General features: G+C 37.4%; 1 protein-coding gene and 1 pseudogene across 3 annotated transcripts in view; both read right to left on the bottom strand.

The window, feature by feature from the left end:
* MGAT4A (alpha-1,3-mannosyl-glycoprotein 4-beta-N-acetylglucosaminyltransferase A) overlaps positions 1-17,860 on the bottom strand; it is a 131,511-nt gene that overhangs the window by 36,119 nt on the left and 77,532 nt on the right. The window lies entirely within an intron of this gene.
* Positions 4,939-5,069, bottom strand: LOC118994222 (uncharacterized; annotated as a pseudogene).

Raw genomic sequence — 17,860 nt, 5'->3', positions numbered from 1 at the left:
ATATTGGTAATTTTCCTATCCAAGCAAACAGAAATACAAAGATGAACAAGACCAGCTCCCTATCCTCTGGGCCATATGTAATAAAATTTATGAAACACAAGTGCTCCATATCTAATACTACACATAATCCTTATGTTGCATGTTAAATTATATAACTAACAAAAGATTCACTTGAATGACTGTAACTGGTGTCATTTTGATACAACAGAATCAATCCTTTCTGCTATCAGCTGCGGGAACTGTTCTGGGACTTCTCTGAAGAAAGCCAAACATATAATTGGCCCAGAACACACAGCCAGGCCCATCTGTCTCCTGGTAAGGGCTCTGCTTGCCTCTCCCCCACTCTTAAATGTTGGTAGTAAGAAAGGGAGTCTCTGAGGTTTTGAAGCATACTTGATTTGTGTAGAGAACTTTTTCCTGAAACACTTTTAAAGGCACATGGAGACTTTAAAAAGGTAATATTATCATCCAATACTGGTAAAGTATCTATAAATCTAAAACTAGAACATGTATATTCTAGGGGTTGTAAATAATATGCTTAGGGTAGGTGGAAGCAAAGTGGGTGTACATAGCAGAAGAGCATTTTTTTCTTACAGAATCAAGTGTTCTTCATGGTTAAGTAAAGTTAAATATTTTTATATTGAAACTAGGAGATATTACTGATAATACTGCAACATGCATGAAACTCAAAAACATTATACTAAGTGAAAGAAGCCAGTCACAAAGAACCATATATTAATATGACTGAGCTTATTAAATCTAATTCTGAACATTTCATATAAAATGTTCAGAAATAGCATCACTTCTGAATACAATAGCTGTTGTGCTCTGTAACCGTGCAGAGATGTGTGAAAATGAGTAAAAATATATTTAAGATAAATTATATATATTAACCCACAACAGAAAGTTGTGGGTAAGCTCCTATGGAAGAAAAAGAAATCTTGCAAATGTTGGAGACTTGAAACTGCTGCAAAAGAGTTACCCAGATGAAAAGGAGAAAAAACATTTTAAGTACCAGATCAGAAGAGAACACAGAATTAAGAGAACTAAGTTTAAATAATTTGAAGGTAAAAATTGGTTTTAAAAATATTCTTTATATGTAAAATTACTGTCTTCTTTCCAGTAATTTTATTGGAAAGAAGCATTTACTTGGTGTCTGTACCATAAGTGGGGAGATGTTGTCAAGCTCTGTGCATAGAATGGTAATTAAACAGACAAGATCTCTGCTTTGTGGAATTTAAAACTAGTGAAAGTTGCAATCCATGAAAATATTATATATAAATAACCAGAATATTATATATAAATATGATTGAATATTTATTAAGCACTATACAAATTATACACAATGAGAAAGAAAAACAGAGATGTCCATTTACACAGGATAGTCAAAGAAAGTCTCTCTGAAGACTTGACATTTAATCCTAAATCTGATACACATATTTCTATTCGAATCTACAAAAATCAACAGAAAACACTAAAAAGAGTACTGTAGGTTAACTGATATGTTAATTAAGGCTTTGCCTCTGCCCAGAGACAGAGTATGTGCAAGATAATCCACTAGAATATATATATCAGACTATAAAATGTTCTATTTTTTGATATATTTTAATGGGTATAACATGCTATTAATAGTACACATATATAATTCATAAATTATACATTCAAGTCAGGAACATGTGATCAATGGAATTCTGAGCAGAGAAGCTTAGATAGCACCTATATTGGATGAGTCTCAGTAAGACAGACCAAATTAGCCAAACAGCTCATAAGGTCTGGGGAAGAAGTAATAAAAATAAAGATGATATCTACCACCTTTGATGGTTACTTTCTAAATAACCTCTTATAACGTTATCTCATGAGGTGGAGAGCATCACTCAAGCCTTCTCTATCCTTACTCATTTACTGTCTACCCATTCTATCAAGTACTGAAACAAACTGCATTTGAAATTGTAAACAAAGATTATGAAAGGACTTGTTAGGTCTCAGAAGACCACTGGTCAAAGGTCCACAGCCTGTGACACAGCAGGAGGGCAGGCAAGCAAGTACTGTGAATAGGTCCTTAGGGTGCCCACCTGTAGAAGGGATAGAGGTTGGAGTTCCTCCCAGGTTTTACAAGTGCCCATAAATCTGGGTGTTAAGAGGTTGTATGCAGCATAAACTCCATGTAGTGGTGATTGATTAAATGTAAGATAATTTACCAAAAAAAGTGGGCTTTCTACCCCAGCACATTTTAAGTCTTTTACTCTATATATTTTATCTTGGATAGATTCAATTGTTATCCTCTTAAGTTCACTGACCTTTTCTTCTGCTATGTATCATCTATTATTAAGCCCCTGCAGTGAAATGTTCAATTGCATATATTGTAATTTTCATTGTTTTATGTTCCATTCAATTCTCTTATATATCTTCCATTCCATTCCTCATTGTGTTTTAAGTACTTGAAAATGTTTATAACAGCTGTTCATTGTCCTTATCTGCCAGTTCTATCAACTCTGTCATTTCTGTATTTACTTCTACTGGCTAAACTTTATTCTAGTTATAGTCACATTTTTGTTTTGCTCCCTGGTATTCTAATAATTTTTATATGGTACTGGGTATTATACATGCTACAGTTTTGAGTGTTCTGATTTTGCTGTCTTCTTTAAAAAGAGTTAAGCTTTCTTTCTTCTACCAGATACCTGTGGATCAGTTGATCCCTTACAAGCCTCTTTTATTTTATTTTACTTATTTACTTTTATAGAAGGAGGAAGGGAGGGAGAAAGACAGTGAGAGAAACATCGATGTGAGAAACATTGGTTCCCTCTCATTCATGCCCAAACCAGGAACTGAACCCATAACCCAGGCATGTTCTCTGATGGGGAATTGAATCAGCAATTTTTTGCTCTGTAGGACGGTGCCCAACCAACTGTGCTACACCAGTCTGGGCACAACAGTTTTCTAAGTAGTCTCCTTGCTCCTGCCCTTTCCACAGCAACCAGTGTGATCCTTTGTTATTCTTGCAAAAAATGTATATCTACAATCTCATCATGAGAAAATAGCAGACAAATTCAAATTGAGACAGTCTACAAAATAAATTACTAGTACACATTAAAGGTAGCTAAGTTCATAAAAAACAAGAGAAAACAGAGGAACTGTCTTGGATAGAAAAAAATTAAGGAGTCGTAACAACTAAATACAATGTGATATTCTGGATTGAATGTTGAAACAGAAAAGTGACCTGAGTTGGAAAAACATGGAATTTGAATAAAGTCTGTAGTTTAGCTAGTTGTAGCATAACAATGTTAAGTTACTGGTTTTCAGCATTTTATGGTATAAAAGTTGTTAGTTAACATTAGAACAGGCTGAGTGAATGGAATATTCTATATTGTCTTATAACTTTTCTGTAAATCTAAAATTATTTCAAAATAGTGTTTTAAAGTGCCTTAAAGGAAAAAAAGTAAGTATCATGTGTCTTCTCTACTCAAAACCCTTAAATGGCTTTACATCATAATTAGAGCAGTGGTTGGCAAAACAGATGGGATGCCTGTTTTCATAAAGCTTTACGTGAACACAACTCTACTCACTCATTTAAACTATATCTATGGTTGTTTGGGGCTAATACAGCAGAGTTCAACAGTTTCTAAAGAGACTGTATAGCTTTCAAAGCCTAACAGAGTCATCATGCGGCTCTACAGAAACCTTTGCTAGTCCTCTGATTTTGAGTAACAGCAAAGTTCTTACAATGGCCAGTAGTATTCTACATTATCTGTCCAACTCCCTTCCTTCTCTGACTGCCTCCTACTATCGACCACCTCACCTTTTCTGATCAGTCACACAAGCCTCTCCTTAACTGTTTCACAAAAAGTGCCAAAGCAATACTCTAACTCCAGGGCCTTTGTACCATGCTATTCCTCTGATTAGGTTGTTCGACTCCTGCATACTTCAGATCTTTGTACAAATGATGACCTCTCTAGTACACCATTTCCTGTCAACCATGTACTCCCTTTCCTGTCTGATTTATTCTTTTTTTAAGACTTTATTGATTTATTTTTAGTAAGAGGGGAAGGGAGGGAGAGAGGGAGAGACATCAATGTGTGGCTGCCTCTCACATGCCCCCAACTGGGAACCTGGACCACATCCCTAGCATGTGCCCCAACTGGGAATTGAACCACCAACCCTTTGGTTCACAGACCAGTGCTCAATTCACTGAGCCAGAGCAGCCAGGGTACTGATTTATTCTTCATAGTACTCACTACAATCTAACATACTATACCAGTAATTTTTAACTCTTTTCATCTCATGGCAATATAAACTAATTATTCTGCAGCACACCAAAAAATGTATCACATATTTGGCCAATCTGACAAAAAATTGGTATAATTTTGGTTCATTCACACAAACACACCATTGTTGTGTTGGCTGTTGTCATTCTTTCATTTGACAATCTAAGGGAAAAGAGGTCAGTGCCCCTGACTCAACAGTCAGGTATTCCATGTTTTAAAAATTCTGTGGCACACCAGTTTAAAACTGCTATACTATACATTAATTCTTTTCATCTGTTCTTCTTTATAATGTAGGCTTCATTGGGCAGAGGCTTTGTTTTATTTGATGATATGCCTGGTACTTACCACTGTTTCAGTAAATATTTGTTGAATTACAAGCAAATTTTATGGGATATTATATATGTGTGTGTATACACACACACACACACACACACACACCCCCCTCTCCAATTTCTTCCCCATTGGATTTGTATGATTTATAAGCAATAGGTAAGTAAACATCTTAAAATCTTGCTGCTGAAAAATTACAAGCCCAAATACTACTACTGCACCAAACAATAATCTGTAATTAAAAATCAAGAATAGAAACAACAACTAGACAAAAGATCAACAAGGTCTATAGAGTACTTGAACAGCACTATCAATCATCTTGATCTAACAGGCATCTATAAAACACTCCCCTCAACAACAGCAAAATTCATCCTTTTTAAGCATACATGGAACCTTCTCCAGGATAAATTCCATATGCAAGTCCATAAATACGCTTTAAGTACAAACTATAGAAATGATCTCTGAAAGTATAGTCTTTCATTTACAATGGAAGGGCAGATAAAGTGCTTCTCAGATAAGGCCAAATTCAAGGAGTTCATCATCACCAAGCCCTTATTATATAAAATGTTAAAGAGACTTATCTAAAAAAAAGAAGATAAAAAATACGAACAGTGAAAGGACAGCAAACTCACAGTTATTAACAACCACACCTAAAACAAAAGTAAACTAAGAGGACAGCTAGATCGGGAGCGGAAATATACAAATGGAGATCACATGGAGGGTTAGCAACAGGGGAGTGGGAGGAGGAAAAGGGGGGAGAAGGTACAGAGAATAAGTAGCATAGGCAGTAGGTAGAAAATAGACAGGGGGGAGGGCATGAATACTATGGGAAATACAGAATCTAAAGAACTTGTGACACACGGACATGAACAAAAGGGGGGGAATGGTGGGGGAGGGGTGTGCAAGGTGGAGGGGAGTGAAGGGGGGAATGGGACAACTGTAGTGGCATAATCAATAAAATATATTTTTTAAAAAAAGCTTTAAGTACACACATAACTTTGTCTATAGGTTCAATACATTAGTCCATAAATAAGTGTAGGAGGACCCTGCTGCCATCCACATTTCACTTTCCACAGTTTTAGTTACCCACAACCAATGGTCAGAAAAAAATGAAAAATTCCAGAAAAAAACCAATTCTCAAGTTTTAAATCACATGACATTCTGAGTAGCACGTGAATTCTTGCACTGTCCCACTCCATCTCCCCCAGGAATCATCCCTTTGTCCAGTGTATCCACATTGTACATGCTACCTGTCTGTTAATCACTTAGTAGCCGTCTTTGTTATCAGATTGACTGTTGTAGTATCATAGTGTTTGTGCTCAAGTAACTCCTACTTTATTTAGTAATGGCCCCAAAGCATACATGTAGTGATGCTGGCAATTCATGTATGCAAAATAGAGCCCTGAAGTACTTCCTTTAAGTAAAAAGGTGTGTGTGTGTGTGTGTGTGTGTGCATGAAAAAAAACGAAATATAAACCTTGGTTCTTGGACATCTCCCATCTCAAAAAATTTCTTGAGTTCTTCACAAAAAAAATATCTCGGTTGTGGAACAAAATTTCAGTTCTTGAACTGACAACCCTCTCATGCTCATACCTGTATAATCAGTCAGACATCTCTCAGGCAACAAACAAAAAAGATTCCATTTTTAAACAAATCAATTCTCAAACAGTTTTCAGAACGACTTAAGTTTGAGAACTGAGGTTCTACTGTAATATATACAGTTCAGTACTATCCACAGTTTCATCCACTGAGGGTATTGGAATAATATCCCTATGGATAAGGAGGGATTACTGTACTGATAAATTCAAAATGTCTAAAATCATATAAGGTCTCTTTTCTGACTACAAGGAAGTTGAATTAAAAATCAAACAACAAAAGGAAATTTAGGATATCCACAAATAGGTAAAAATCAAACAACACATTTCTGAATAAACTATGGGTGAAAGAAGTAATTATAAGGTAGAAAATATTTTGATTTGAATACAAATTAAAATGACCTATTAAAATGTATGGCATGCAGCTAAAGTGGTGCTTAAAGGGAAATTTTGAGGAGTGAACTGCCTATATTAGAAAAAAATTCCAACCAATAATCCAAGCTTTCACCTTAAAACTCCAGAATAGGAAGAGTAAGCCAAACTTAAAGTGAGCAGACAAAAGAAGAAAATCAATTAAATAGAAAACAGAGAAATAATAAAGTCAATAAAACTAAAAGTTGGTGTTTTGAAAAGATCAAAGAATAGTATCAATGGAAAAGCATAGCAGGAAGTTCCTTCAGTTGATGACTAGCCACCTAGAACTAAAAAAGCCAAAGGTTTCAGAGGGGGAGAAAATGAGAAAAAGAAAAGGAAAAGAAAGGGGGGACAGGGATAGAAAAATAAAGTCAGGAGAATACTATTTAATACTACAATGAATTTTGTGGAACAACTGAACTCTTAAGCCATGAGCATGTATAAGAAATATTTACAAAAAATGTTTATTAAAAAATGACAAAGGTATAGAAAAAATATTTGAGTTCTTCACTGTATGATGCCAGACTACAAGTTAAGGATACAATCTATTGTCTAACAGATTTTTAAAATATTTTAGTCTCTTTCAGTATATTCCTCATTCCATTACTTCAATGATTACTTCATCAATGAGTGAATAAATATTTAGAATAAAATATGTATTTTTGCCTTTATTAAAAAAAAGAAACAAACTAAGGCGGGGGGGAATGGAAGGGAGGTGGGGAGCACGGGGGTGGGCTGGGATGGGAGTAAAAGGCAGAAAACTGTACTTGAACAATAATTAAATAAAAAAGAAACATTAAAAAAGAAACAAGTAACATGAGAGCTTGATAAAATATAACTACAGAGAGAGCTACTATTTATTTCTGAGGCTGCTGTACTGTCAGATGTTTTAGGGTATAAAAAGTTCAAGGAGATCCAAGATGGCAGCAGAGTAAGTAGAAGTTACACTAACTTCCTCCCAGGACCAAAATGGAATTACAACTAAATTATAGAAAAATTATCCAGAATAACCAACTGAAGGAGAGAAGGAGAGAAGCCTTATAATCAATGACATGGAAGAAGCCACATCACCACATCGAGACTGGTAGAGGTGAGGAGGCGCCAGAGGACTGGTTGGGCTCCCACAGGCTCCCATGGGCGGCAGCTGAAGTTCCAGAGGGATATTTCAGTCACCAGGGGCTTCCCCCTAGGAAGTTTGGGGTCAAAACCCTAAGCCAGGCTCCTCAGCCTAGAGCACTAGAACTGGGAAAGGCAACCACTTAACATCTTACTGTGAAAATCAGCAGGGTTTCTGTCTTCCAGGGAGAGACAGCTAGAGACTTACCACCCTCTTAAAAGGACAATGCATAAAATTTCGTTTGCAGCTAATTATCCTGGGCTCCAATGAACAGAGGGCAAAGCAAACTAGAGCTGTGTAAGGGAAGTCCAGGATTGCTGGCTCTGAAAGGAAGGCTGGCACGTCAGACACCAAGTTCACTATGCTCAGTCACTCCCCATACCGCAGAAGTCATCTTTCAAGGACAGAACACTCTCTTCCATGTGGCATCAGCCGGGTGGGGGGGGCAGGGAGCAATAACCCCACTTGCAGGAATTCCTGTCACCCCACCCTGTACAGCTTAGGCCCTGCTGCTGAGGAGCAGAGCTGAGGCACTTCCAATGATTAAGCCTAACAAACAGTCTGAAGGCTGAGGCAGATCTCTGGGTGATTTGACACTTTAGCTGACCCTCCCCCCAGGCCCAGTGCTGGTAAAAGCTAGCCTTAAAGCACAGCTTGCTACTTTATTCACGCGCCCAGGTCCAGCAAAGGGTGCCACAAGCTGTGGATCATTGATAGCACCATACAGATTGCCTGGAGCCAGTCAAAGGCAACATCTGATAAAGAACTGCACCACAATCTTTGTAGACTTACCTAATACATAGAAACAAACATAAAAAGGCAGCCAAAATGAGGAGACAAAGATATAGGCCCCAAATGAAAAAACACAAGACTTCTCCAGAAGAAGAGTTAAACAAAATGGAGGTAAGCAATTTATCAGATATAGAGTTCAAAGTAATGATTATAAGGATAATCAACAGCATGAAAAAGACAGACACCATAAAAAAGTCAGAAATAAAGAATGCAGTATTTGCAATAAATAATACCCTGGAAGGAATATGAGTAGGTTAGATAAAGCAGGATCAAATGAGTGATATGGAAGACAAGGTAGAAAGAAATCAGAGCAGCAAAGAAAAAAATAATTAAAAACACACAAGGATAGCTTAAGGGACTTTTGGGACAACAGAATTGTAACAACATCCACATCACAAATGTACCAGAAGAAGAGAAAGAGCAAGGGAAAAAGAACCTATTTGAAGAAATAAGGACTGAAAACTTCCCTAACCTGGTGAAGGAAAAAGACACTCAAGTCCAGGAAAAACAGAGAGTCCCAAAAAGGCCTACACCAAGACACATCATAATTAATTTGACAAAGCTGAAAGACAAGGAAAAAATCTTAAAAGCTGCAAGATAAAGGCAGTTAGTTACCTACAAGGGAACTCCCATAATACTGTCACCTGTTTTCTCCACAGAAATATTTCAGGCCAGAGGGACTGTCATTTCACCCTGGCATTTTCACCACAAAGCAGCAGAATAAATTCTTTCCAAGTACACATGGAACATTTTCTAGAAGAGACCACATGTTAGGACACAAAACAAGTCTCAATAAATTTAAGAAGACTGAAATCATATCAAGCATCTTCTCAAATCATAATGCTATGAAGCTAGAAATCAATCACAAGAGGAACACTGAAAAATATACAAAGACACAGACGCTAAGTAACATGATTAAACAATAACTGGGTTAACAATGAGATTGGAGAAGTCAAAAGATACCTTGAAGCAATGAAAATGAGAACAGAACAACCCAAAATCTGTGGGACACAGTGAAAGCAGTCCTAAGAGGGAAAGTCATAGCATTACAGTACTGTCTCAAGAAACAAGAAAAAGCTCAAATAAACAATCTAACTTTACACTTAAAGAAACTGGAAAATGAGCAACAAAGTGAGCAGCAGAAGGAAACAGGATCAGAACAGAAACAAATAAAACAGAGTAAAAAATGATATAGAAAATCAATGAATCCAGGGGGTGGGTCTTTCAGAAGATATATAAGACTGACAACCCTTTAACCAGACCCTTCAAGAAAAAAAAAGAGAGAACCCAAATAAATAAAATCAGAAATGAAAGAAGAAATAACAACTGACACCAAAGAAATACAAAGGATTGTAAGGAAATAATATGAGCACCCATATGCCAGCAAATGGGACAATGTGGACAAAATGGATCGATTCCTAGAACACACAATTTTCCAAAACTAAATCAGAAAGTCTGAATAGATTACAACTAGTAAAACTGGCGCAGTAATAAATTCCAAAAAAACAAAAGACCTGGACCAGATAGATGCCTTCACAGGTAAATTTTACCAAAGATTCCAAGAACAACTTATACCTCTCCTTCTCAAACTATTCTAAAAAAGGAAGGAAGACTTCCAAGCTCATTTTACAAGAGCAGCATTATCCTAATTTCAAAACCAGATAAAAACACTACAAAGAAAATTAAAAGCTGAAAAATGTGGGAAGACAGCAAGCGAGGTAGGTGGGAGTAGAGCCCAGTTCTCCCTGTGCCCAGCTGGAACACCTAGCCAATCTTCTAAGGAACAGAGTGAACAGCCAATGGAATCCCAGCTTCTATGAAGTTTAGAGGCCAAAAATTATAGAGGTCATTGAAAAACAGATGGTGAGGAGACTGCATTGGGACGCTAAAGTCCTTGAGACCTGCTGTGGCCCCTGGCCCAGTGCCTGCCCCAGGATGCTTGGAGGAGAGTTGGATTACCAGCTCCCTCCCCTACCAGAGCAGGGAGGGCAGCCCAGCACCAGGAGGGGACTGGATGCTTGAAGTCGCTGGGGGAAAGAGAGACAAAGTGGAAGACACACACAGGTAGTGTACACCTGCTGGGACTGTGGATGCCAGCTAAGCCATTACCAGAGAAACTAGGGAGCCAGGAAACACCTGGAGAACAGAGAAGAGTTGGGCCACATGGGACTTGGACCCAGACCTGGACAGTCTCCAATCTGGTTAGCAAGTTGGGCTGTGTGAAAAGCCAGGCGCTTGTTAAGAATGGCAGGCTTAGAAAAGAAGCTTTTACTCAAAAAAATAAATAAATAAAATAAAAGGCTCTCAGCTGCTTTTTAAGGAATTCTTGTGCAGTAGCTGGCTTGCACTGCTCACCCAGCAGCTGAATTAAGCTGCTCCCCGATTGGAGCCACTAGCCTGTCAGTTGAGTCTTAGTGAACTGGAACCACTTGCCCGGTGGTAGGCTTCGACATAGTGGGCTTGCAAAGAGCAAGGAGCCAGCATACGGCATGGACCTAGGCCCAATTGGTGGATTTAAGATGCAGGCCTGGAGCAGATGGACAGTGGGGACCTGGCATCTCACAGAGGACCTGGGCTGGAGGCTGGGCAACTGTGAATATTGCAGCCCAGATCTGGCCTCCATTCTCAAAAAACCATAGGAAGGGAAAAAAGTGAAGCCCAGCCCCCTCTTCCTGTGGCATCCAAGAAGAATAGCAGAATTTACTCATCTGGTTTAAAGTCAGCAGGAGGCTTATTTTTTTTTCTTTCCTCCCCTCCCTCACACCCCGCCAAGTGAGACAGTAAGACCTGGAGTTGTGAAAGGCCGAGACAGATCCAAAGAGGGAGCACAAGGCTAACTCTAACAACTGAGGAACTGAGACAAATTTCACTGTGCTACCCGAGAGTACTGGCATTTTATCGTTTATTTGTATTATTATTATTTTTTCACTATTTTTACTTCTTTTATTTTATTAGTATTTTTTATTTCTCTTCTTTCTGTTTAGCTTTCTTCATTTTATTTCCCTGTTTAATTGCATTGTTTGGTGTTCCTTATTCTCTCTTTCATATTGTATTTTAATTTTCCTTCTTTCACTTCACTCATGTTCTAATAACACACTACTCTTGATCATGTATTTTCTATTCTTATTATCCAAATCATATATTTGTAATGTTATTGTTGTTCCAATATTATTGTAAATAATTGTTGCTCCATACAACTGTAAATACTACACAGCAACCCTCCTTGATCTTACCTCATTTCACTATATTCCTGAGCTTTATTACTGTTGTGGTTAACTCTATTCTCTCGCACACTATGCCTACTTTCTATCCTTTACTCTCACTATATCTCATCATCTAACCTTACACAAGGGCTCTATTTTCTGGATTCAGCTCACAATCCTCCTCCACTATAACAAGAGTCTCATCTGTTTTTCACCTTTTATTAAAAGTGGCTGGTTGGGTGAAACATCAAGGTTAATGCAACACTTATCCAAAGAATCTCCTATCTCTTCTTTACTTGTTGGTACTTTAAATCCCATCAAATACTCTCTGGCTGTCTTAATCCACTTTTCCTACCTCCTGCCACTGATCACATACAAGATTAAGTACGAGCTGTGAACATCAGAATGCCCATTGGAGGAGAGAACCCACCAACAAAGGAACTACCAAAAGGTAAAAACCCAAGTACAACAAAGAAAGCCCACACAAACAGAAGAAAGGGAAAACCTAGAACATCCAGACAAGGAGGTCAAAGAGACCACACCACTGAATGCCACAGAATTCCTACCACAGAGGTTCATCCTACAAAGAGAGATAGCAAAGCGAAACATCCAGAAGCACAGACACAAACCGTCACCTAAAATGGGGAGACAAAAAAAGAACCTACAATCAAAAGGAATGGAAGATTCCCCACTAAAAGAGCTAAATGCAATGGAGGGAAGGCAAACTATCAGATATAGAATTCAAGATAATGTTTATAAGGATGCTCAAGGAACTCACAGACAACTACAAGGAACTGAGTGAGAACTACAACAATATGAAAAAGGAAATAAAAACAAAAACCAGGAAGAAATGAACAATGAAACTTGGGGAAAAAAACACACTAGAAGGAATTACAAGCAGACTGGATGAAGCAGAGGAACAAATCAGTGAGCTGGAAGACAAGGTGGAAAGAAACACCCAGGTAGAACAGCTGCATGAAAAAAGACTAAAAAAAAAAAATGAAGATAGCATAAGGGAATTCCAAGGTAACACGAAATGCAACAACATTCAAATCATAGGAATAACAGAAGGAGTAGAAAGGAAGAAGAAATAGAAACCCTGTTTGAAAAAATAATGACACAAAACTTTCTGATCCTGGAGAGGGAAAAAAACATACAAGTTCAGGAAGCACAGAGAGTCCCAGTCAAGATGAACCCAAAGAGGCCAACTCCAAGACACATCATAGTTAAAATGCCAAGTATTAAAGACAAAAAGAGAATCTTAAAAGCAGCAATCGGAAACAAGAAGTAACATACAAAGGGGCTCCAATAAGGCTAGCAGGTGATTTATCAACAGAAACACTCCAATCCAGGAGAAAATGGCAAGACATATTCCAAGTAATGAAAAACAAAATCCTGCAACCAAGATTACTCTACCAAGCAAGGCTCTCAATTAAAATGGAAGGTGAAATAAGGAGTTTCCCAGACAAAAGAAGGCTGAAAGAATACATCTCCACCAAACCAGCACTACAAGATTTACTAAGGGGACTACCATAAGAAAAAAATGGAAAAGACTAAAAAGAAACAAACACAGGTACAAACAGAGAAAAATGAACAAACACCTACCAATAATAACCTTAAATGTTAATGGGTTAAATGCTTCAATCAAAAGACATTGGGTAGCTGAATGGATAAGAAAACATGACCCACACATATGCTGCCTCCAAGAGACCCACCTCAGAGCAAAAGATCTACAAGACTGAAAGTGAAGGGTTGGAAAACAAGCAAATGGACAGGAAAGAAAAGCCAGGGTAGCAATACTTATATCAGAAAAAATAGATTTCAAAACAAGGGCCACAAAAAGAGATCCAGAAGGGCACTTCATAATACTCAATGGAAGCATCCATTAGGAAGACACAAACATTATAAACATATATGTACCCAACATAGGAGAACACAAATATATAAGAAAAATCTTGGAGGAATTCAAGAAAGATATAGAGAGTAACCCTATTATAGTATGGAATTTTAACACCCCAATGTAAAAAATGGATAGATCTTCCAAACAAAATATCAACAAAAATATTGTGGCACTGAACAATGAACTAGATCAAATGGACATAACTGATATATACAGAACCTTTCATCCCAAAGAAGCAAAATACATATTCTTTTCAAATGTACATAGAACATTTTCAAAGACAGACCACATGATAGGACACAAAACAAGCCTCAACAAATTCAAGAAAATTGAAATTATGTCAAGCATTTTCTCTCACTACCAATCACCTAAACTAAAAACTACCCTTGAGGAAAAAAACTCAAAAAATTCAAATTCATGGGGATTGAATACCATGCTATTAAACAATGAATGGGTTAAGAATCGGATCAAGGAAGAAATAAAAAAGTTTCTGGAAGCAAATGAAAATGAACTCACAACAGTCCAATATTTATGAGACACAGCAAAGGCAGTCCTGAGAGGGAATTTCATACCAATACAGTCCTACCTAAGAAAGATAGAAATATTTCAAATAAATAACCTAACCCTACATCTACAAGAACTGAACAAACAACAACAAAGACCAGATCAAGTAGAAGGAAGGAAATAACCAAGATCAGAGCAGAATTAAATAACATAGAGACTGAAAGAACAATTCTAAGGATCAATAAATCCAGGAGTTGGTTCTTTGAAAAAATAAACAAAACTGACAGGCCTTTAAGCAGACTTGTCAAGAAAAACACAGAGGACCCAATAAACAAATAATAAATGAAAGAGGTAAGATTACAAAGAAATACAAAGGATTGTAAAAAATTACTATGAAAAGCTATATGCCAGGAAATTTGAAAACCTAGGTGAAATGCAGAAATTTCTAGAAAAATATAACGTTCCAAACTGAATGAAGATGCAGAAAGCCTGAAGATAAGATTAATAGCTGACAAAATTGAAGCAGTAATAAAACCCACCCAGCACATAAAAGCCTGGACCAGATGGTTTCACAGGAGAATTTTACAAAACATTTCAGGAAGAGCTAACCCCTATCATTCACAGACTATTCAAAAAAATCCAAGAGAGGGAACACTCCCAAACTCTTTTTATGAAGTGAGTATCCTAATCCCAAAACCAAATAAAGACACAACAAAGAAAGAAAACTATAGTCCATTATCACTGATAAACCTAGACACTAAAATCCTCAACAAAATATTGGCAAACTGCATCCAGCAATACATCAAAAGAGATCAACCTGGCTGGTGTAGCTCAGTGGATTGAGCACGGGCCTGTGAATCAAAAGATCGTGGTTCAATTCCCACTCAGGGCACATGCCTGGGTTACAGGTCGGTTCCCAGCAGGGGATGCACGAGAAGCAACCATACATTGATATTTCTCTCCCTCCTTCCCTTCCCTTTTAAAGATAAATTAAATTAAAAAAGAGAGATCATACACCACAATCAAGTAGGATTCATCCCAGAGATGCAAGGATGGTACCATATTTGCAAATCAATAAATGTAATATATCACATAAACAAAAGGAAAGACAAAAATCACAATCATATCAAGAAATTCAGAAAACGCATTTGATAAAGTACAGCACCCATTTATAGTAAAAACACTCAGCAAAGTGGAAGTAGAGGGTGCATACCTTAACATAGTAAAAGCCATATATGAGAGACCTACAGACAATATAATATTCACTGAGCAAAAACTAAAAAAGCTTCCCAGTAAAATAAGGATGTCCACTTTCACCACTTCTATCCAGCATAATATTGGCATATCCTAGCTACAGCAATATGACAAGAAAAAGAAACAAAAGGCATCCAAACTGGAAAAAAGAAAGCAAAACTGCCATCGTTTATGGGTGACATGATAGTGTACATAGAAAATCCTACATACTCCACCAAAAACTGCTGGACCTAATAAGTGAATTTGGCAAAACAGCAAGATACAAAGTCAACATTAGGAAATCAAAGGCATCTTTATACACCAACAATGAAAGATCAGAAAGAGAAATCAGGGGAAAAAATCCCATTTGATATAGCAACAAGAAAAATAAAATACCTTGGAATAAACCTAACCATGGAGGTAAAAAACCTGTACTCAGAAAACTACACAACACTGAAGAAAGAAATGAAAAAAGACACAAACAAATGGAAGCATACACCATGTTCATGGATCAGATGAATTAACACCATCAGAATGTCCAAACTAACCAAAGCAATTTATAGATTCAACACAATACCTAGTAATGTACCAATGGCATATTTCACAGATATAGAACAAACATTTCAGAAATTTATATGGAACCATAAATGACTCTGAATAGTTGCAGCAATTTTGAGAAAGAAGAACAAAGTAGGAGGGATCACAATACCTGATCTCAAACTATTATTACAAGGCCACAGTAATCAAAACAGTCTGGTACTGGAATTAAGAACAGACACAGTCAAATATCAGTGGGACAGAATAGAGAGCCCAGAAATAAACCCAAGTCTCTATGGTCAATTAATATTTGACAAAGGGAGCAGAAGCATAAAATGGAGTAAAAATAGCCTCTTCAAGAAATGGTATTGGGAGATCTAGACAGCTATATGCAAAAAAAAAATGAAACTTGACCACTGACTTAGACCACACAAAAAATAAACTTAAGATGGTTAAAAGACTTCAATATAAGTCACACCATAAAAGTCCTTCAGGAGAACAGAGGCAGGAAAATCTCAAATACTTCATGCAGAAATATTTTCACTGATATCTCCCCTACAGCAAGGGACATAAAGGAAAGAATAAATAGGATCTCATCAAAATAAAAAGCTTTTGCACGGCTAAAGAAATCAGCACTAAAATGAAAAGGGAACCAACTGTATGGGAAAACATATTTTCCATTGATACCAGAGACAAGGGTTTGATCTCGAAAATATATAAAGAACTCACACCACTCCACTCTAAGAAGACAAACCACCCAATTAAAAAATGGGCAAACAACTTGAGCAGACACTTCTCCAAGGAAGACATACAAAGGATCCAGAGACATATGAAAAGATGCTCAGCATTGCTAGCCATCAGAGAGATGCAAATTAAAACCACAATGAGATACCACTTCACACTGCTGAGAATGGCCACCATAAACAAATCAACAATTAACAAATGTTGGAGAAGCCCTGGCTGGTGTAGCTCAGTAGATTGAGTGCGGGCCTGCAAACCACACAATCGCGGTTCGATTCCCAGTCAGGGTACATGCCTGGGTTGCAGGCCACTTCCCAGTAGGGAACTCTCGAGAGGCAACGATACATTGATATTTCTCTCCCTCTCTCCTTCCCTTCCTCTCTAAAGATAAATAAATAAAATCTTAATAAAAAACAAAACAAATGTTGGAGAGGATGTGGAGAAAAGGGAACCCTAGTGCACTGGTGGTGAGAATGCAAACTGGTGTAACCACTATGGAAAACAGTATGGAATTTCCTCAGAAAACTAAAAATGGAACTGCCTTTTGACCCAGCTATTCCACTGCTGGGATTATATCCTAAGAACCCTGAAACGCCAATCCAAAGGAACCTATGCACCCCAATGTTCATAGCAGCACAATTTATAATAGCTAAGTGCTAGAATCAACTTAAGTGCCCACCAGTAAATGAATAGACCAAAAAACTGTGATACATTTACAGGATGGAATACTATGCACCAGAAAGAAAGAACTCCTACCCTTTGCAAGAGCATTGATGGAACTGGAGAACATGATGCTAAGTGAAATAAGCCAGGCAGTGAAAGACAAATACCATATGATCTCACCTTTAAGTGGAATCTAATCAACAAAACAAACAAGCAAGCAACATATAACCAGAGACATTGAAATTAAGAACAAATGGACAGTATCCAGAGGGGAGGTGGGAAGAAATAATGGAGGGTACATGGTGAAGGGGTTTCAGGAACAACTATAAAGGACACATGGACAAAACCAAGGGGGTGTAGAATCAGGAGGGAGGTGGGGATGGCCAGGGTCAGGGGGAGGGGAGAGGAAAAAGGCGGACAACTGTACTTGAACAACAATAAAATTTTTTAAAAAAGAAAAAGAAAATTACCAGCCAATATCCCTGATTATAACATAGACACTAAAGTACTCAACAAAATACAGAAGTGCAACAAAAGTGCAAACCAAAATACAGAAGTGCAACAAAAAG

The sequence above is a fragment of the Sturnira hondurensis genome, unplaced genomic scaffold (assembly GCF_014824575.4).
Source record: "Sturnira hondurensis isolate 20B ecotype Veracruz unplaced genomic scaffold, ASM1482457v3 Scaffold0009178, whole genome shotgun sequence".
NCBI classification, from domain to species: domain Eukaryota; kingdom Metazoa; phylum Chordata; class Mammalia; order Chiroptera; family Phyllostomidae; genus Sturnira; species Sturnira hondurensis.
This window is presented reverse-complemented; position numbering and strand designations above follow the sequence as displayed.